The sequence below is a fragment of the Salvia hispanica genome, chromosome 1 (genome assembly GCF_029641045.1).
Source record: "Salvia hispanica isolate PSC_SH4W2 chromosome 1, Shi_PSC_v1, whole genome shotgun sequence".
Lineage (NCBI taxonomy): Eukaryota > Viridiplantae > Streptophyta > Magnoliopsida > Lamiales > Lamiaceae > Salvia > Salvia hispanica.
The window spans coordinates 53,370,965-53,391,423 of NC_142692.1; the positions used below are offsets into that span (position 1 = coordinate 53,370,965).

At 37.0% G+C, this 20,459-nt stretch overlaps 2 long non-coding RNA genes and 1 pseudogene across 2 annotated transcripts; 1 reads left to right on the forward strand and 2 right to left on the reverse strand.

Annotated features, from left to right (window-relative positions):
* Nucleotides 1-1,925: 1,925 nt before the first annotated feature.
* LOC125220382 (protein TOPLESS-RELATED PROTEIN 2-like) lies at nucleotides 1,926-9,725 on the reverse strand (annotated as a pseudogene).
* A 5,761-nt stretch (nucleotides 9,726-15,486) lies between these two features.
* Nucleotides 15,487-17,370, reverse strand: LOC148934138 (uncharacterized). Its single transcript, XR_016136998.1, has 2 exons — nucleotides 16,447-17,370; nucleotides 15,487-16,366 (listed from the first exon to the last, which is right to left on the reverse strand). It is a non-coding gene; the product is annotated as an uncharacterized LOC148934138 (long non-coding RNA).
* On the forward strand, nucleotides 15,761-18,078 carry LOC125224286 (uncharacterized). Its single transcript, XR_007176849.2, has 3 exons — nucleotides 15,761-16,042; nucleotides 16,117-16,183; nucleotides 17,363-18,078. It is a non-coding gene; the product is annotated as an uncharacterized LOC125224286 (long non-coding RNA).
* The last annotated feature ends 2,381 nt before the right edge of the window (nucleotides 18,079-20,459 follow it).

A 20,459-nucleotide genomic window follows, 5' to 3' on the forward strand; every position in this document is an offset into this window, starting at 1 on the left:
CCCGCTACCCGTTTCGACACCCCTACAACCAACCATTCGGCTCGAAACATGCTTTTCCAGTATACCAGCTCTAACAATCTCCCACTTATACACAAAACAAGATTTCAAGTATACCCGACTGTCAAACTCTCCCACTTATACTGAAATCAAATCAGGTCTAGGCTCATGATGTATCGAACTACCAAACCAATCACACTACATATAAACGTTTTGCCCAGGGAGGCATTTGGGAGAAGATTAGCATGGTTGTTCTATAATACAATCTTGGTAATCTTAATGTCTCCTCTACATAATTTATCCTTAATAATGTAAGTATTCTTCTCTATGCTTGCTAGCCATGAAGATTAGTGATTCCCTTGAGTTAGCCACTTAACTAGAGTAACCACAATAAATTGTACTCCCTTCGTCCTAACTAAATTGAGTCAACTTTTAGACATAGAGATTAAGAAATTATATTAAAAAGTAGGAGATATGAATAAATTAGAAAAAATAAAGAGAGAATAAAGTACGTGATAGAATGTAATAAGACGATTGGATGTTTTGTTTTTTGTCAAAAAAGGAAATGACTTAACTTAGGTGGGACAGAGGGAGTAATGCTCTTAGCATTCTCAGAATCATATTCAAAACCTTTGAAAAAGTTTTAGAGCCACACAACTAACTTAGTATCGTTCGAATGAGCCACCCATTTTAGCATTTATCTGCTTTACACTCCTCCATATTTTAGCTCTATCTCCTAAGGTGAATATATATAGTCAGAGGCAAAATCAGAATTTTTATGCAATGCGGCCCAATTTTTATAATTCTGACTTCTGAGGCATTTTTCGGACTATGGTTAATATTTGCAAAACATTTTTTAGTATGGTTAGAGGATAGAAACAGAAATAAGAGAGAAATTATTTTTCATAATAAAAAGTAAACAAAAAGTCATGTTTCTAATAGGAACCAAAAACTAGCCTTGCAAAAGGTCCGAAGACCGAACCCACAACCACACTTGCGCTATCGGTTGTATATGCATTAATATGTAATATAGATATATGGAGGGGCAGATCTTGCTACAATGAGCATGGGTTCAAATCTCATTGTTGTCGTGTAGTTGCTTCCATTTCTCAGGCACAAGTGTGAGGCCTTGGGAGATGGGCTTCTGACAGCCAGTGGGTTAAGGCCTCCCTCCCCCTTAACGGGCTATTGCGTACACCGATTGAACCTCTCACATGATGTTGGGCCAGAGTGTGGGGGCTGCCAAGGCGACGAAATCGCCTTTTTTGCTGCAATGTAATATAGGTATACAAACTGAAAATCCTGGGCCCAGTGGCCCCCCAAGTCTCTACGTAGCTTCACCTCTGGTTAGAGTGGGTAGAGTATCAGAGTCTCACGTCTAACAAGATATTCTTGTTTTTTTTCAAACAATAAGATGTCATAGTGCCAAGAATACCACATTATGCACCTTCAACTTTGTTGTACACAAAACTCTCTTATCAAAAACATAGTAGTGTACATTACTTGTGAAAGAATTCTCAAAAAAACAAACTTTGAGTTTCTGATTAGTACTACATGACTTTAAAACCGGTCCCCTGTTTAAGCTAATCAGAACTTTTGCCTTTTCAAGTATCATCCTATCAACAAAATTGATACCGCATCTCATGTTAGGTCATACTATAAATGACTAAAGGATCAAGTCTGATCGATTCATCTCTCAGTAATGACTAAATATGAAATTGCATTGATAAAAATAAATTTAATAACCAGATTAAATGAGAGGTAAAAAAAGGGAGAGTGACGACGAACTACTATATCTCGAGGTGCAACCGACAAAGTATAACTAAGCTGTGTTTCTCACAAAGAGACTTTACATTGGTATGCCTAAGATGAGAAAGAAAGAAAGAAAGAAAGAAAAACAAAGAGACGCTTTTTTTCCTTTGTATTAATCACCTAGATGGGGTTTCTGATGGTTGACTGTTCAATGCAGAACTCGAAGGTATTGAAGGCAAGTCGTCGTTATCATGAGAGGTTGATCCGGCCCACTTTGTCTCTGCATTAGATGGTTCAATGACATGAACTGCACCATCACTCATGCCAAGTGCATATTGATTTGGATCTATTGGATGTGCTGCAATAACTATGGGGAACGGATTGGTGTTGCTGCACATGAAGAGATATCAGCGTGGCTTAGTAAACATGAACTTGTAAACTAGGATCATATATCTTGTATTAGGAACTGCATTAAGCAGTGATTGGCTCTCATATGATTCCTACCAAAGATAAGGAGAGATCCGACCTAAATGAGAGCCACTATTGAAGAGGGTAAGGCATCAACATGGTTCAACAATATAATGTATCTCTTTCAATTTTGCATACCTGGCTGATGATATATAAGCAGAGGGTGCTATCCGGCATCGAATCAAACTGTCAAAATCAAAGATTCCAACAACACCATCACAAAACCCAGTAAAAATCGATAGACCATTGCAGGAGTATATAGCACTTGAAATAGAAGAGGAAAGTGAATCTCTAGGATACCACTGCAGTTGAACATTACTTGTTTATGAATTCTCGACCATTAAAAAATGCATCATCATATTAGCATGGAAAGGCAATTGAGTGATTGACAATGGACGTTATTGACCTAGCTTTAAACTCAACTAAGTATACGAACTTTCACTAGTGAACCCCATTTATCATTGTCGTAACATGATCTATTAGTAACTAAAAGATAATTTGAAATGCTACCATATGTGGATATAGATACAGTCCAGGAAGAGAACAACTTTTCATAACAATGCTATTGGTAGTGTTTTACCTGCATATCACTAACACATGTCAAATATATGTGACTTAGGCACACACAACCTGAGGGGTATGAAGTCTCTAGTTCATATTATAATGATGTTCCAACAATGTCACACATGTAAACTTCCGTTTGCTTCGAAAACTATGCTTTCACCTATTTTGTGAGGAACATATGCAGTAGATGATGCATAAATTGCAATTATTCAAATAACTGCTTTGTAAAAATATGCTCCCTCTGACCCATTAGAAATGAAACATTTTTCTTTTTGGGTTGTCCCATTAAAAATGAAACGTATCCTAAAATGGAAATACCATCATCTCTACTTTTTCCTGCTTTCTTACTTTATTCTCTCTTCATTAATTCACAAAACAACACTACTTAAAATACAATGCTGAAAAGCAAACGTTTCATATTTAATGGGACGGAGGGAGTATAAGAAATGAAAAGAAGAAAAACACTAACCGAATGTAAACAATCAAGTTGAGCATCATAAATAGCAATTTGACTTTCATGAACAACCAGTAGACGAGATTGACTGTTATGGAACTGAACCCTAGTTTCTCCAACCAGGGTAGCTGGGTGACCGGGAGGTGGTTGTATTGGCCGTGATTTCTTCTTCTCCCATCCATCAATGCTCCACATGCACAGCTGAAGTCGAGATTGAAAAGTAAGCGTACAGGTTTACATTTACAGATAACCCGTTTCCTATTAAGTTAACAATAATCTGAAGAAATCTTAAACATAGATAACTAGAACATAGGTCAAAACAAGTCTATGATGGGCAAGACTTGCCTGAGCATCAGCTCCAGATGAGACCAATATGTTCAAACTCTGAGAAAATGCAAGCCCTGAGATCCTTTTCTGATGACCCTCTAGCTTTGTTTTAACCAATAATGTGAATAGCATTTGACAAAATTTAATTATTAAGCAATTAGTCAGTAACTCCATACGATTAGAAAAAAGTAAGCATCATGTGCAAGAATATCATACTTCATCATTCAGAGATTGGACATGATGAGTTATTATATGCATATATAATATGCATTCAGAACAAATGATTCCTTTCCATAATTAATCTACTCCTTTAATGTTTAAAAGTGAAACGGAAGTAACAATTCTGAACCGAAAATTGCTAAGCAAACAGCCCATCCTAACGCCTCAAACAACTTCTGTCTGTTTCGATAAACTTTGCTTCAAGACCTTATCAGAATTTACAACATTAAAAGACCCCACCCCAACACTCTTGCATAGTTGTTACAAGGATGGTAACAGATAAATTAGATTTCTTATATGCTATTTTAAGCACCTCCAGCATTGGGGTTTTCCAAAGAATTCAAAAGATCTCATAATCTCTTTAACGACTCATTTTGTCCTTTTAACTGAAGAAAACGGACAGCTAACTACCTAAAATCCTCTGATTAAAGATAGATGACCAAACGGTTGGCTGAACAACAACAATAGGCAACAGTCTGTGCCCGGATCTAATGCATGATTATAAATGCAATAAGCAAATGTATTATTTCCTCTTAAATCTAGCACACTCCCCAAACACAATCAAGATACTTACCTCATCAACTCTAACATTATAGATCTGTATCGTGGAGTCTTCCATTCCAATAGCAATAATATTGTTGTCCTGAGGATGAAATGTTGCAGCCGGAGGCAGTGGCATAAATGTTGTCATGACCTGACCAGAATTAGTAATAAAATCAGTTGTCTAGCATATACAAAGCACATTCATATGGGACATAGGAAGTCTGATAATTACAAGTCTGGGAAAAACTCAAGTGAAATATATTAGCAGACCTTAAAGGTCATCATGTTGAACAAGGAGACTTTTCCTCCTGATGCAGACATGACATAGGAATCATTCTTAGACAAGGCAATACAAGCAACAGATTCTTCAGCTGCTTTGGAATCACTTGCATCATTAGCATGGGTGCCCCATTATTTGGTTGCCACAACTGATGCACACTAGAGGCAGAAGACTGAAAATAGACATCATATCATTTAAATTAATTTCAGTGAAGAATGCTGTGGAAGTTTTATTACAAAGGACATGATTCATTAAATTCTGACTTTTCCAGATGGATTTCGTTCATTGTGCTGCCACTTCCACAGCTTATGAAGAGCATTAGAAGCCAGTGCTAAGATGGCTAAGCCAGAATTTGTATACAACAACCGCACGATCTGTAATACATTATTATGAGATTAGTGACTACCTTACAAACCAGAATGGGGTAACAAACACATTAAGTCTCAACGAACCCAAGGCATATATTAACAACCAAGAGCAGGCTTAGAAGCATCAACTGGGGTGCAAATTCAAGTAGATGAAGATGTGTCCCAATTAGTGTCAAAACGACGAAAAGGAAAATCGACCTATCCCCTTCACCAAGCACAAGGAGGTGCTCATAAAGCTAATTATTTGGAGAAACTCCTCAAGGGTAGCAATGTGGCGACGGTGTCATTTGGGAAAGCTAATGTCGAGGTGATCGATCCGGGAGGGAGCTCGACCAACCTCACATAGTGAAGTAGATGGAAATCTTGGTTTTGTGATGCGGAGGTGGCATCATTCTAACTGTAATAGAGTTCGTTAAGAGTAGATAGGTGACCACTCTAGTTGATAGGGAGGCCCTCATTGTACTCTAAATGGTCTTGGCGATTCGTCACTTTTGGGTCCGCCTTAACCCTCCACCCTTGGGGTGAGTTAAAAAAACAAAAAAAAAAAAACAACCAAGAGCAGGCTCCACAAAGTGCAGATGCAAGGATGACCAAATTGAATATAAACCAAAACAACGACCAGTTTCCTAATAAGAATATTCAAGCAAACATTCTTTCAACTTAAGGAGATCACATGTCAGATGAAAAAATGTCCACTTGACTTACTTTGCTAGGTGTCAAAGGGGCGGGCAATTTTAGAGTCTTAAGTTGAGATGGGTCATATACATCAGAGGACTTTGATTTTTTCAGTGTTCTCAAGGATCCTCGGTTTTACATCAGCTCCCCTGCTGCTTTCCATACTAGCCTGTAATTTTATCCTAGCAAAATGAGCTGCATATTCTCGACTATCCTCACGGATGAACAGAAAAAACTAACTTATCAATTCAGAAAAGTGAAATAGATTGTCAAATTAAGATTGGGACCACTACCAGAAGGGACATTGGCTGATGGACTCTATCGCTGCGCTTAAGTATGGGGATTACTGAAGTAGAAACACTAGCAATGGGACCTAATGGGCTAGCAATAGTAGGCTGCAGAATAGGAGAAAATGAAGCCATAATACATTAAGTAAATAGTCGGCTGAAGAATAGGAGAGCTTGGAACTGAAATACATTGAAAGAACAAGCTAGTAAGAAAAAACTAAAAACTACTTTGACATTCGCTTTAGAATGACCATGAGCACCATCAAATGATCTGCTCTCCAACATTCTTAACTTGCGCTGCCCGTCAGTATTAGCCAATATCTTAATTTCATTTTCGCTGGTGGTAACAGCCAACAATGAACCTTCCTTATTGAATCTTAGTCTCGGGCTTGCCTGCAAGTACAGTGCAGACCAATTTAAGCTTTCTTATATCAAGGTAATAAGGACAGCAATCTGCAAGATGCAATAAGCTAAAGAGTAAAGATACTAACTGGCAATCCACCATCAACATCGGTATAAGTAAGGATATTAATGTTATCCACATCCCAGAATTTTATCTGAAACTCATCACCAGCTGCTAAGAAACGGTTCCTTGTAGTGTCAAACTGCGCACAACACCTAAAGAACGCTTCCGGAAACCAGAATATGTCCTTTTAATGGTTCCTTCACTCTCATCCCATTCAACCAGGTGAGATTCACCTTCTTTACTGGTTCCACAAGAGAAGAGCCTGAAAAGAGTTTATAATCAATACACATTACACAGGTGTGAAAGATAAATATTGTAGTCAATAAAACATGGGAGAAAAAAAAACTGTATCATTGGCAAACTGTGAAGTAAAAAGAACCTTGTATACAGCAATTTAATCCCAAACTTTTCTACTTAAAACCGTTCATTATTACTTCCTCCGTCCCTGAAAAGTATGAACTATTTCCTTATTTGTCCGTCCCTGAAAAGTATGAACATTCTGATTTTGGAATAGTTAAACAACACATTAACCCTACAAATAATTTTATTTATAACTTATACCATTACACTACACTACTAATGATGCGGAGCCGACTCTCCAATAACACTACTTACACCACCCTTTATCTCTCCCCTACTTTATCAATTACTATACATTAAAACTCGTGTCGAACTAAATGTTCATACTTTTCAGGGACGGAGAGAGTATTATTTTTTTGTTACTAATGAAATACTTTGAATCAAGGGTGAAGTTTCATCTCTATGAGCCAAATTTTTCCTCAGACAAGACAAATGTATAAATGCAAATTAACTTTTCCACAACAAGATTTGTTTTTTGCATTAAGGCTTGAAGATTAAAGCTCTCAAGTTGTTCATCGTGAATTCAAACATTGGTTCTTATTTATTTATCAAATTTAATTAGTATGTTTTCTCAATTTATGGTCTGTTCAGTCTTAATTATAAGTAGTTCAATTTTTTTTAGATTCCAGGGTTTGTATGATCAAGTGATATGTTGTCAAATACAATTGATTCCAACTTGCCAGTCAATATGTGGATTTGTGGTTCTTGGTGCTTGAGTCCATGTTTAAATAGGGCTTAATAGCGATTTATGTCCCAACTTTCACATATTCCAAACAATATGATCGTTTTTTCATCAAATGTCCGCAACTTTAAGCATTTTCCAAAAAATGTACCGCCATACAAAATCCAGTGATGGTAAGCTAATTCATAGTCATAGTGCGAGGCACAATTTATTTCCATCTTGGCATATAAACAAAATTGGTTAAGCAAAAAAAATTAAGAAAGGTTAATAGTATTTTGGGTCCCCCACTTTTAGAATATTGCGGAAAGTGTCCCCATCTTTCAGCGTATTCAAGAAACTGTCCCAACTTTGAAGAAAAAATGAAGTTGGGGAAACAAAACACTATTAATCCTTCTTAATTTTTGTTATAACAATGTCGTTTGATGTGTTGAAGTGAATTTTTCTAATAGTGGAAGTGTGGAACATTTTATAGAATAAGCTTAAAGTTGGGGACATTCCATTAACTACACTAAAAGTTGCAGACATAAAACACCTTTAGCCCCTTAAATATAGTTGGTGTGGCGATGATGAAGCATAACTTAGTTGATGAGAAGCTTCCCTGCCATCCAATAGGTTGTGGGGTTCGAGTCATCAAGGGGGTATATGGGCAGCCATTATCGATTCTCTTCTGATTTTTTTTTAAAAAAACCTTTAAATAGTTGGCCACTATTGATGCATGGTATTTTTTTATGCTTAGCGGGTTTAATTGCTCAATGATCTCCAAGTACACACAATATGAATATATACACGTATAAAGTTTTAAATCTTTGTGAGATTTAAGGAATGAGTTAAGAGTTTTTTTAAGATGTAACGAAGATAGAAATTATATAAATCAACTTTCATTAGACTTGTCGAGAGAGATTGTGGTTTTGGTTGTGATCCTCCATCTGAATTAATACGTTGATTGTAGTTTCTTTTGAGTGAATACATTCTCTAGGATCTGCTTTCTATTCTTAAATTTTATCTGGCTGAGTTTTTATCTGAATTAAATTGAGTTAAGTTTTTTTGAGTTTATTTGATTGGTAGCCAGTTAGTAATCATAACCCCATAATTTATCTAGGATATTAAGTGTGCATTTATAACTAGTTGTTTTTGTGACTTCAACCATGTGGATACAATACTCTACTTGCTAGCTGACTACAATAACACTGTTGAGTTGCACTATTATATTGTTAGGTCCTAGGAACTAGGAAGTTACTGATTACCTAGCAAATGGAAAATCCATAGCACATTTGGAGTCAATAACTAGAAATTTGATGATGTAGTTGGTGCATTTGACATCATTTATGTCATTTTCTAGTAATCAAACTATCATTACTTGCTAGTAGTGTTTGAGATCTTAAACAATAAATGTTGGGGAAGACAGAAGGGACAAACAAACAAAGAATTTGAAAAGTACCTGGTACCATTAGCACTATAAGCCATTGTCGTGCACCACAGTCCAGGGGCACCATAATTAACTCTCGACCCCAACGAATCATACAGCCATGCTTTTATTTTCCCATCAATTGCGGTAGAGAAAATAAACTGCATACAAACTAGAATCAGTTCTACAAATGAATAAGACCCCAGGGCAATTCATTTACTACTCAAAAAGTACAAAATGAGAAGGAAGATAGGCATCTAAACAAATAATGAACCTGAATATTCTCTTTATAGTGGGGACAGACTGAATATACAAGAGCTTCATGACCTTCAAAAGTATACTGCTTACGCCCAACTACTGCATCCCATATCTGGAGGCAAAAATGCAAAATTACTTGTATAAATCAAGGGAACAAAATGGTGGGAAACTAATAGTAAAAGCACTTGCTACCTTAATTATCTTATCATCCCCACATGTAACTATGCAAAGTTGCTTATTTGGATGAGCTAAAGCAATATCATTCACACCACCAACATGAGCATCAATCAATTTAGCAAAATTATCAGTAATTGCAACTCTGAACTGTTCTCAAGGGGAAGTTGGGAGGATTCCTGACCTCTAAATGCTGTCTTAATTCTCCAGCTGAATTGTAGGTATATATCTGAACTATATGCTTGGAAAAGGCAACACCACGATGATTGAAGCAAATAAAATTATCAACAACTAAACAAACAAGTTTAATGAAATGTAGAATTTAAGTTCAAGATGGTAACACGGCAATCTCGTATACCAAGTAAACCATGCGCAAAAAAGTGAAAGAGATTCTCACATTTAATATTGACAGGTCGATACTGATGTAGGTTTGATTGTCGATACATTCATGATAATTCATAATATTTATTGGTCGTATAATTTCGAGATATGACCCATCTGTCAACATGAAATAAAAAGTAACGAAATTACAATTATGTATAATCTTTATTTTATATTTAAATCTACGTTCTAAATACTTGAAAAAGATTCTCGTACTTATATCGACAGAGAATAAATTAATGTACGTGCGTCGCACGGGTAACTAGAAACAAATAGGTATGTTTAATTAGATGTGCTGTCACAGTTATATGTATAACTAGATTTGTTGTAATAGTTAAATTAAAAATTAACACCGCCTCCATTCCCTCATAGTTGAGCTGAAACTTTTCGACAGAGAGTTTAATAAATAAATATTTAGTGTGTTGAGTTAAGTAGATTGACAAAAAAAGGTAAGAGAAAGAAAAAAGTAGAGAGAATATAGTAGAAAGTGGATAAAGTAGTGTAACACCCCAACTTTTTCTACCTTTTTTAATTGTTCTTGAAAGGACGACATTTGTGTACCTGGAAATTTTTCGCCTTTGTTTCTTTTGTCGAGAGAAGGATTTTACAAATTTGGACTTTAATTATTATTCTTTTACTAGCTTATTTGAAGCCATTTATTAAGAGCCCAAAACATATTTTTAATATTTATTTTGAAGCCTAATTATTCCATAAGAATTTATTAACCAACGCCCAAATTTATGTTGCACAAAATATGGGGATGAACTGCAGTTCTCCACCAACTGAAAAAGAGGAAAATCGTTCCAAGTAATCTCAACAACAATCCGAGATTTTTCCTACATATACATATCCCCCATGATCCCACGGTCGGCAGCTTTCATTCAAAATCACAAGCCACCCTCAATTTCTCAACTTTTCCACAAATTTTCTCACCTTTTTCAATCCAAAATTTTGAAGATAACCGATGACAGTTGACAGCAGCCGCGTCGGCAGTGGCGGCGAGGGAGACACTGACGAGAAGCAGGGGCTGACCGCGACGGCGGCGGCGGCTTCAGTCTGGCATCACGATCGACAACACATAGATCGCGAGGGGGAAGGCGGAGAACAGTAGATCTACGAAAGAGAAGAAGATTTCGGCAGTCTGCGGTGGTGGCGTTTTGATCAGCAGCGGCTGACCGATCGATACATCGGCAACGACGGTGCGCAGAGCGATTAACGGCGGCGGCTATTGATGCAAAGGAGCAGTGAGAGACAAATTAGGATTTTCGATTTGTAGGCGAAATCTGGTGGAGCGATGTGAGACCGGACTGGAGATGATAGTGCGGCGGCAGCTTGCACACCGGCGAGTTGTGGAGGAACATGCAATGGCGGTGCTGGAGTTTCACGGCGATGATGATGGCAACAAGCATGTTGGTGGAGAATAAGAAAGGAAGAAGATCGGCGGAGGTGGAGCTGACCGTCGAGCTCGCCGACGGAGTTCGGATTGGAGACAGTAGCCGGTGACAGAGAGATGAGATTGTGCTCTGTTTTGGGGATCTTTCATTTTTGAGGAAGTAGATAGATGACAGATAGGATGAGAAATGAAAATTTAGAATAGTGGGAGAAGAGGGAGAACACGAGAGCAATGCGATGGTAGGCTTATGGTTCTGTTTAGGTAGCTGGAAGTTGTCAGTTGGATTATTAAGTGAGAAAGTTAAGGACGTTGGCCTCTTGAGAAAAATTAGATGGGAATAGAACAATTAAAGTTGGGTTATGCTAATTGATTTCTTGGAAAAGATATAATGATGAGAAAAACGAAAGAGACCAGAGGAGTAACATTTTGGGAGCTCGAATGGCTGGCCAACGTCGCTGCGACGTCTCTGGTGACCTCAAAATAAATGAAAGAGAAGGATGAATACGATGTGCTAGAGTCATAGAAAATTTTATAATTTCCTAAGAGAGATTGAAGGGTAAGATTTATACATGCATGCTTTGTTTGAATTAAATTTATTTATCTTAAAGTCTAATTTTTAGCATATTATGTTCTTTCAAAAAAGGGATGATTTTGCGTGCTATTTGAGAACGGAATCGAAAGACGAGTTGAGGATTTAAGCGGACGAGGTGGGCTTTCTTTTTAAATAAGGACTATGTTCTAAGTATGTTTATTTTTAAATGGTGCAAAATATGTTTGTCATGCCATATTTTTGTGTTGATGTGAGACCTATCTGAAGTGGCTTTTGCCATGTATGGTTAATCGAATTCGGGTCTAACTAGGGAATGAGTCCCTACTCAGGATGGTGTACACCCAGTAGATCGTACGCTATCTCTTTGAGTTGGCCGGTCTAGTGACTTGGAATGTGGCCACATTCCTTGTCATGTAGTTCAGATATGGTATGGTGATGTTGATGATGTTGAGGTTGATGGTGATGATGATGTTGGTGAAATATTTTAGTGACTCGGGCCCTTTCAAAGTTAAAACCCCGAGGTCACTCGTTAATGGCATGATAAATTTTTTTTATAAAAATGTTTTCGGCATGAGTCCACTGAGTGCATCAAGTACTCAGCCCTGCATTTGTTTTAAAAAATGTGCAGGTTGAGCGGTGACGAGCGCGGTGGATGTTGAGCATAAAAGTGAAGAATGTCTATCAAATGTACAGACTATGTTGTGTCTTCATACATAGCATTATTCTACTCTCGAATGCTTCCGCTAAATAGTACTCCCTCCGTCCTGCTTTAGGAGTCCCGATTGAGTCGGACACATGTTTTAAGAAAAAAGTGTTTGAGTGTGTAATAAATAAATATAGTAGTGGATGTTGGGACCCACTTTTAATTGAGTGTCCAATAAATAAATGTTATAGTGGATGTTGGGACCCACTTTTAACACTTTTTTATTAGTTTTAGTGGATGTTGGGACCCACTTTTAACACTTTTTTATTAGTTTTAGTGGATGTTGAGACCCACTTTTAACATTTTGTAGGTATTTTTTATTAATTTATCTCAACCGGGACTCCTAAAGCGGGACGCCCAAAATTGATCAACCGGGACTCCTAAAGCGGGACGGAGGGAGTATTTCTTTTGAGCTCATGTGTTGAAGAGATATTGTTCTTTTTGAGTTGTTGATTGTTGAGATTTTATTCGAGCTATTCCTTTTATTCTGAGCTATGGTCGAGTTGTGTTGTTTTCCCCTTTTCTTCCCCACTTCTTTAACCCTCCCCTAGTCGCGATCAACCGTGTTTTCTATCCTTAGAAAATGCGTGCGTGACAAGTAGATATAATAAAGTAAGAGAGAGTAAAGTAACAATGAGAAAAAGTGTTTATTTTTACTATATACGGAAATGACTCAACTATGAGGAAACTTCCCAATATAGGAAAATAACTCAACTAAAAGGGAACAAAGGGAGTATACAAGTATACCATGCGCAAAAAATGTGAAAAAATTTCTCACACTTAAAATCGACAGGTTGATACTGATGTAGGTCCATACTGGTGTAGGTATAATTGTAGATACATTCGAGAAAGTACCTAATATTTATAGACAGACACACGCTGAAATAATACACCAACCAGAAGTGTAGACATGACCAATAGAACGAGGCACGGAATAGATTGCATTTACGAACCGCTTGTAACGAGCTGCTAAGAAATTGAATGTTGTGTTATGTGCATAGATAATGATATTGGAGAAAATAATGTTAAGGAAAGTTTTAGGCACATAGGCCTAATTGTCTTGTACGGTGTAGTGATCTATATAAAACTAGTTGATCGGTCGATACGAGGATGATGAATAAAACTAAGTGAACAACGAGGAATGGAGTATTTAAATATCACTGCTACAATACGACAATCGTGGCAAAAATACGAGGATACTAACAAGGTAAATACCATCAACTAAGAGAGAAATGTTCGAGGCGAGATATGTAGAGTAGGAAAAACAATCGAAAGAAAGAACGTGTAGTAGCCCCACCACCTCCTCAACTCAAGTAGAGAGTTAGTAACATTATTATAGGAATTTTCGTATACGAAGAAAATGGAAGGAATTTTGGAAGAAATATTTAATGTATGTTGAAAACTCATGTTGGATTACCTTTCGTGACAAATCGACAATTGTAATTTACAATTGACTAGGAGTCATGATCAACCCTAGATATCTAAGACAACATACAAAATGATGACTAAGGAGTTGGAAGAACTCAAGATGTAACTGCAAGAATTGTAAGACCTGGGTTTAATCAAATTCAGTTTGCCACCTTGGGGTGCACCAATACTATTTCTTAAGAATAATGACGGAACGCTGAAAATGTGCATAAATTATCGAGAGCTGAACGAGATAACACTTTATAATACATTTCCACTACAGACAATAGATGATTTATATAATTAGCTTCGAGGAGCTAGTGTCTTTACGAAAATGGATTTGATATCTGAATACCATCAATTGAGGGTTCGACAAGAAGTTGTACCCAAGACGGCTTTTCGAACTAGATATGACCATTTTGACTTTATAGTGAAGCCTTTTGGACTAACAAATTCCCCTGTTGTGTTTATGGACCTTATGAATTGTGTGTTCCAGCCATACTTGGATAAGTTCGTTCTAGTTTTCATAGCCGATGTACTTATCTACTCAAAGAACGAGGAGGAACATGAAGAATGCTTGAGAAACACTTTGGAGACGTTAAGGGCCGAGAAGTTCTATGCTTAGATTAGTGTGAGTTATGGCTTAAGAAAATATATTTTTCATGGACACATAGTGACTGCGAATGGAGTTCGAGTGGATCATGCGAAGGTGGAAGTTGTACAAAAATGGAAGTGACTGACCACACCTAATGAGATTCGGAGTTTCTCAAGACCGGCTGGATACTATCAGAGATTTATCGATGGATTTTCTAAATTATCAAGGCCAATGACCTGACGATTAAAGAAGAGGATTAAAGTAAATTGGGCACCGGAATGCGAGTCGAGTTTTTAGTTGTTGAAAGAGAAGTTGACCACTGCACCGATTCTCGTTGTGCCGGAGCTAGAAACTAATTATGTGGTGTATACGGATGCATCGAAGGTGGGACTTGGATGTGTACTTATGCACAATGGGAAAGTGATCGCGTATGCATTAAGGCAGTTAAGGCCACATGAGTTGAACTATCTAACGCATGACTTGGAATCGACAGTAGTAGTACATGCCTTGAAGATTTGGAGACATCATCTTTGTGGAGTTCGTTGTGAGATATACATGGACCATGAAAGCCTCAAGTACTTCTTTGAACAAGAAGATTTGAACATGCACCTACGTAGATAGCTCGAGTTGGTAAAGAATTATGATTGCAGTATAAACTACCACCCAGGAAAAGCGAATGTAGCGACTGATTCCCTAGGTAGAAAGTCTCAACCTCAATTGGCCACTAGTCTGACGAATGAAGAGAACCTGATACGAGAGTTCAGTAGGATGTGTTTAGATATCGTGAGAGCACCCGAGACAGTGGAAGGAACGATCGCTACCTTGATGGATTCTGAATCCAAATTTGAGTTATGAAGAGGAGCCTAAAGCTATTCTGGATCGAAAGGTACAAGAGTTGAAAAATAAGTTTATTGCTTCGGTGAAGGTTTAGTGGAGAAATCATGGTGTTGAGGAAGCTACGTGGGAGTTAGAAGACAAGATGAAGGAGAGAAGTACCCGAAACTGTTCGAATGATCTAAGCAAATTTCGGGACGAAATTTTTGTGATGGTGGGTAGATTGTAACACCCGCCTTTATTATTACCTTTTTCGTTAAGATTTTGTTTTGAAAACGAGCAAATGATAGACCTTGAGTAAAATATTGTCTTTGTTTTGATTGGTTGCAATTGGAAATAGTGAATGCTTGAATTATTGTTGGTTGATCGTGTAATGGAAGTAGTCGACAAGTTTGACGCGATATTCATCGATTGATGAAATCGGGTGATCGTTTACAAGTACTTGGAATAACACCAAAGTACTAAAATAAAACACCACGATTAAATTAAAGTGCAAAATCAAATATTTGGGCCTATCATTTTTATCTATCTTGTTTTAGCCCATTTATCCTATTGCAATTGGGCTGCTTCTATTTTAGAAATTTATTCCTATTTTTCCCACTTATTTTTATCAGTCAAATATAATTCTCTCCCACACGGTTTTCTCCCATATCTCCATGTTCCCTGAAAATCTCCAACTGAAAAATCATATCTTTCTTCCTCCTGTAACGCACGCAGCCATCTTTTCCTCACACATTCTCCCATCCAAAAATCAGAGAGAAAGACTCCAGAGAGAAACCATCTTCATGTAGTTTCTTCCATCCATCAAAAGGTTGAGAATTCAACAGAGAGAGAGTAGAAAGAAATCAGTAGATTGTGAAATACCTTCCTGCAATTGAAATCGCTCCATTCCAATCAGAGGTAAACTCTCTTTGACTTCATGAATACGAAATCTTCGTGTAGTAATACTTTAGCAAAACTCCTTGATGTCACAGTGTGAAAGGATAGAACCGAGAGAGAGTCGTGAATTCAATTATTCCTGTTGTTCTTTTCGTTCCAAAGGTATACCCATTTATCTCTAAATTCTCTGCATCCCATTCCATGACATAGTTTCCTACACTCACGATAGTTCACAGGAACAGATCTGCTGAATTTCTTGAAACTGTGTTTTGATAGTTTTTGTTAAAGCCTCGATCTTTAATGCTATTAGAGGTTGCCATTTTGTTTTCTCCATACTTCTTCTGCCTGCCCATTAATATTTGAAATAGAATTACTAGAGAAGTCAATAAAAGTTTAGAATAGAAAAAGGGGAGGGGAAAACTTACCTGATGCGAACGGGCTGGGCAGTGGTGTCGACGGACAACGGCGGTGACGGAGAGGCCGTGACCGCAGCAGCGGCGGACGACGGCGTGAGGCGGCGCCGATTTTGGAACGAGGGAGATGAGCTTGGTGCTTTGAGATGTAATTTGCAGAAGTAAGTTACAGATAATTTTGAGAGATGAGAGTCGAGATTGAGGTTGTGCTAATTGTGAGAAATTTTGAGAAAGAATAGTGAGAGAGATAGTGTTATAGTGGAGGAGAAATTTGAGGGAGATAATCTGGGGAATATTGCTTACATTTTTTTTTTTTTTTAATATTAGTGATGGGTTGGGAATATAATAAAAATACGTGCGTTTGGGTTTGGGGTATATATATTAAATTCATGTATATTTCGTTTATTCTGTATGGGTCTGCGACTACTTAATATTCTTTTCCTTCTGGTTCTAATGTGTTGGGCAATAAATTGTTAGGCCTATTTGTTTTTAGTTGGGCTTAGTTAATTGTTGTTGGGCAAATTTTTGAGTAATGGATTAAAGCTGAAAAGGACGAGGATTTCATATACTCCCTCCGTCCCATAAAAGTTGAGACAAAACTTTTGGGCATGGAGATTAAGAATTTATATTAAATAAATAGGAGAGATGAAAAAAGTAGAAAAGATAAGAGAGAGTAAAGTAAATGATGGAATAAAATAAGAGTGATTAGATGTTTTGTCTTTAGTGAAAAAAGGAAATGACTCAACTTTGTTGGGACGGACTAAAAAGGAATACGACTCAACTTTTATGGGACGGAGGGAGTATATGTTTTCTCTATGAAAGAAAGAAAGAAGATATTTTGAGCACACACACATAGGATGCATGCATCGTTGTTAAATTAATTTATTATGCAAAGTCTAATTTTTGCATACGATGTTATTTCGAAAAGGGTGAGCTTGTGCACGATGTTGGCGGTTGGAATAAGAAGTGATTGAGGAGTAAGTTTGTGAGGTGGTCTTTCGTTTTAAATAAGGACTATGTCCCAAATATTTTTATTATGTGCAAGGAGGTGAAAATGTTTGTCTTGCCATGTTTTGTATTTGAATGAACCTATCTGAAGTGGCTATGCCATGCATTGTTAATGAATTTGGGTCCCAGTAGGGATGCAAACCCTGCTCGGACTGGTGTACACCCAGTAGACCGTGCACTATCTCATTGGAGTTGGCCGGTCTAGTGACTTGGTTCGTGGTCACGTTCCTAGTCATGTAGTTCAGATATGGTGATGGTGGATGTGGATGGAAAATGGTTGCAACCAAATTTATGTGAAATGTTTTTAGTGACTTGGGTCCTTTTCAATTAAAACCCCCAGATCACTCGTTATGGCTTGACAAACTGAATTTGACATGTGTCCACTGAGTGCATCAAGTACTCAGCCCTGCATAGTTGTTTTCTTAATGTGCAGATTGAGCGACGACGGACGGGGAGGATGTTGAGCAGAGTTCATGGTTAAATATGGCTTGGTTATTATTGTTGGATATGTCGTGTCTTCATACTCGGCATTTTTCCGTGTCTTGAACGCTTCCGCTAGGTGTCTTTTCTTTAGAACGGTCTGATCATTGAGAGTCAAACTCTTTTCAAAATTATTTACTGCCAAATTTTTATTTCCTTAAAGTTGGTACTTTGTTGAGTTGATACTATGTCTTTTCCAAGTTATTTCAGCTATTTAAATATTTTGGTAAAAATGTATGTTTCCCTTTTTCTTCCCCGTTTCTTTAACTCTTCTCTAGTCGCGATTAACCGTGTTTTCTATCCTTAGAAAATGCGGGCGTGACACAAGTATATTGGAACAAAAGGGTACATATGTATAATTAAATGTGTAGTAATATGTAAGTTATAAATTACTAATAAATTAGTAAATCATGTGCACGAAATGTGAAAAACATTCATATATTTAGTCGATACTGATGTAAGTCGATACAGGTGAAGGTATGATTGTCGATACATTCGAGATAGTACTTAATATATATTGGGCGTTTCCAGACACGACACATTTGTTAATAATAAATAAAAAGTAATCGAAATTATAATTATATTTAATATTTAGTTTTACATAAAAAAAACTATGCTCTAGCAACATGAAAAATGTTCTCGCACTTGTATAGACTGAGAATAAATTAATGTTCGTGCATCGCACGAGTATGTGGAAACAAAAAAATTACGATTGTTTAGATTTGTTGAAATAGTTATATGTATAATTTGATATGTTAAAATATATAAATTAATATATTAGTAAACCATGCGCAAAAAACGTGAAAGAAATTCTCACATTTAATATTGACAAGTCGATACTTATGTAGGTATGATTGTCGATACATTCATGATAATACCTAATATTTATTGGTCATATAATTTCCAGATATGACCCATCTGTCAATATGAAATAAAAAGTAACGAATTTACAATTATATTGAATCTTTATTTTATATTTAAATCTTCGTTCTAAAAACTTAAAGATTCTCGTACTTATATCGACAGATAATAAATTAATGTACGTGCGTCGCACGGGTAGCTAGAAACAAATATGTATGTTTAATTAGATGTGCTGTCACAGTTATATGTATAACTAGATGTTGTAATAGTTAAATTATAAATTAACATCCCCTCCATTCCCTCATAGTTGAGGTCGGCAGAGAGTTAAATAAATAAATATTTAGTGTGTCAAGTTAAGTAGATTGGCAAAAAAAGGTAAGAGAAAAAAAAAGTAGAGAGAATGTAGTAGAAAGTGGATAAAGTAGATACAATAAACTAAGAGGGAGTAAAGTAACAATGAGAAAAAATGTTTATTTTTACTATATATGGATATGACTTAAGTATGAGGAAACTTCCCAATATAGAAAAATAACTCAACCAAGAGGGAACAAAGGGAGTATACAAGTACTCCCTCCGTCCCATAAAAGTTGAGTCGTATTCCTTTTTAGTCCGTCCCAACAAAGTTGAGTCATTTCCTTTTTTTAACAAAAGACAAAACATCTAATCACTCTTATTTTATTCCATAATTTACTTTATTCTCTCTTATTTTTCCTACTTTTTTCATCTCTCCTATTTATTTAATATAAATTCTTAATCTCCGTGCCCAAAAGTTTTGTCTCAACTTTTATGGGACGGAGGGAGTATATCATACTGATACGCTCGGATTTTGCACTATTTTAAGGCCATCATTTGGTCCGTTTTAGATGTCAAAGTCACTCTACACGTCCATTATTTGCATATTTCATCTATTTTGGTATTTTGACGTGTTTTGTGAGAAATGTGCATAATTGAGCCGAAAAAGGGAGTCAAAACAAAAAGTCTGGAATTCTGGAGTTCAGACGGCGACCGCCGCGAAGTTGTACGGCGACCGTCGGCGCCTTGCGGCCAGAGCTGTGCAGTGGCCCGCCTCAGAAATTTACACTTGGAAGAGAGTCTCGCCCGGCGACCGCCAGAAGTCATGCGACAAACCGCCGCCGAAGGAACAGAGACTCTGGACTCCAACGCGGCGACCTCCGGCCAAGGTGCGGCGGCCCGCCGGAGAAAGGCGGCGAAACCGATTAGCCTTAGATCTGCTCCAAGATTTATCATATTTTGAAGATCTTTTCCTTCTATGATGAGGATTGGCTTTTCCTTATAAATAGGACCTCAAGCTTCATCAAACAGAGAGTTTCTTTTTGCAAAATAATTCACAGAGATCAAAAGCTAGAGTATTTCAATTGCGCAAGGAGTTGAAGAAGGATTTCAAGAGCATCAAGAACGACAAAGATTCAACCTACGGGTTTTATTTGCTTTAGTTTTTTTTTTCAAATTGTTTCCCTTCGTTTAGCTTATTTCTCTATGTGTAACTAAACTCATAGGATTCTAGGGATGTGTTAGTAACGACTTTGGTTATACACTTCCAGTTTTCTTCCCTAAATAATCTTGATGCTGCATGATTGAGTGACACAATCTTGTATGATTTAATATAACTTGCTTCATAACTGTGAGAGAGTTCTAGCGAGTTAGATCCACCTAGT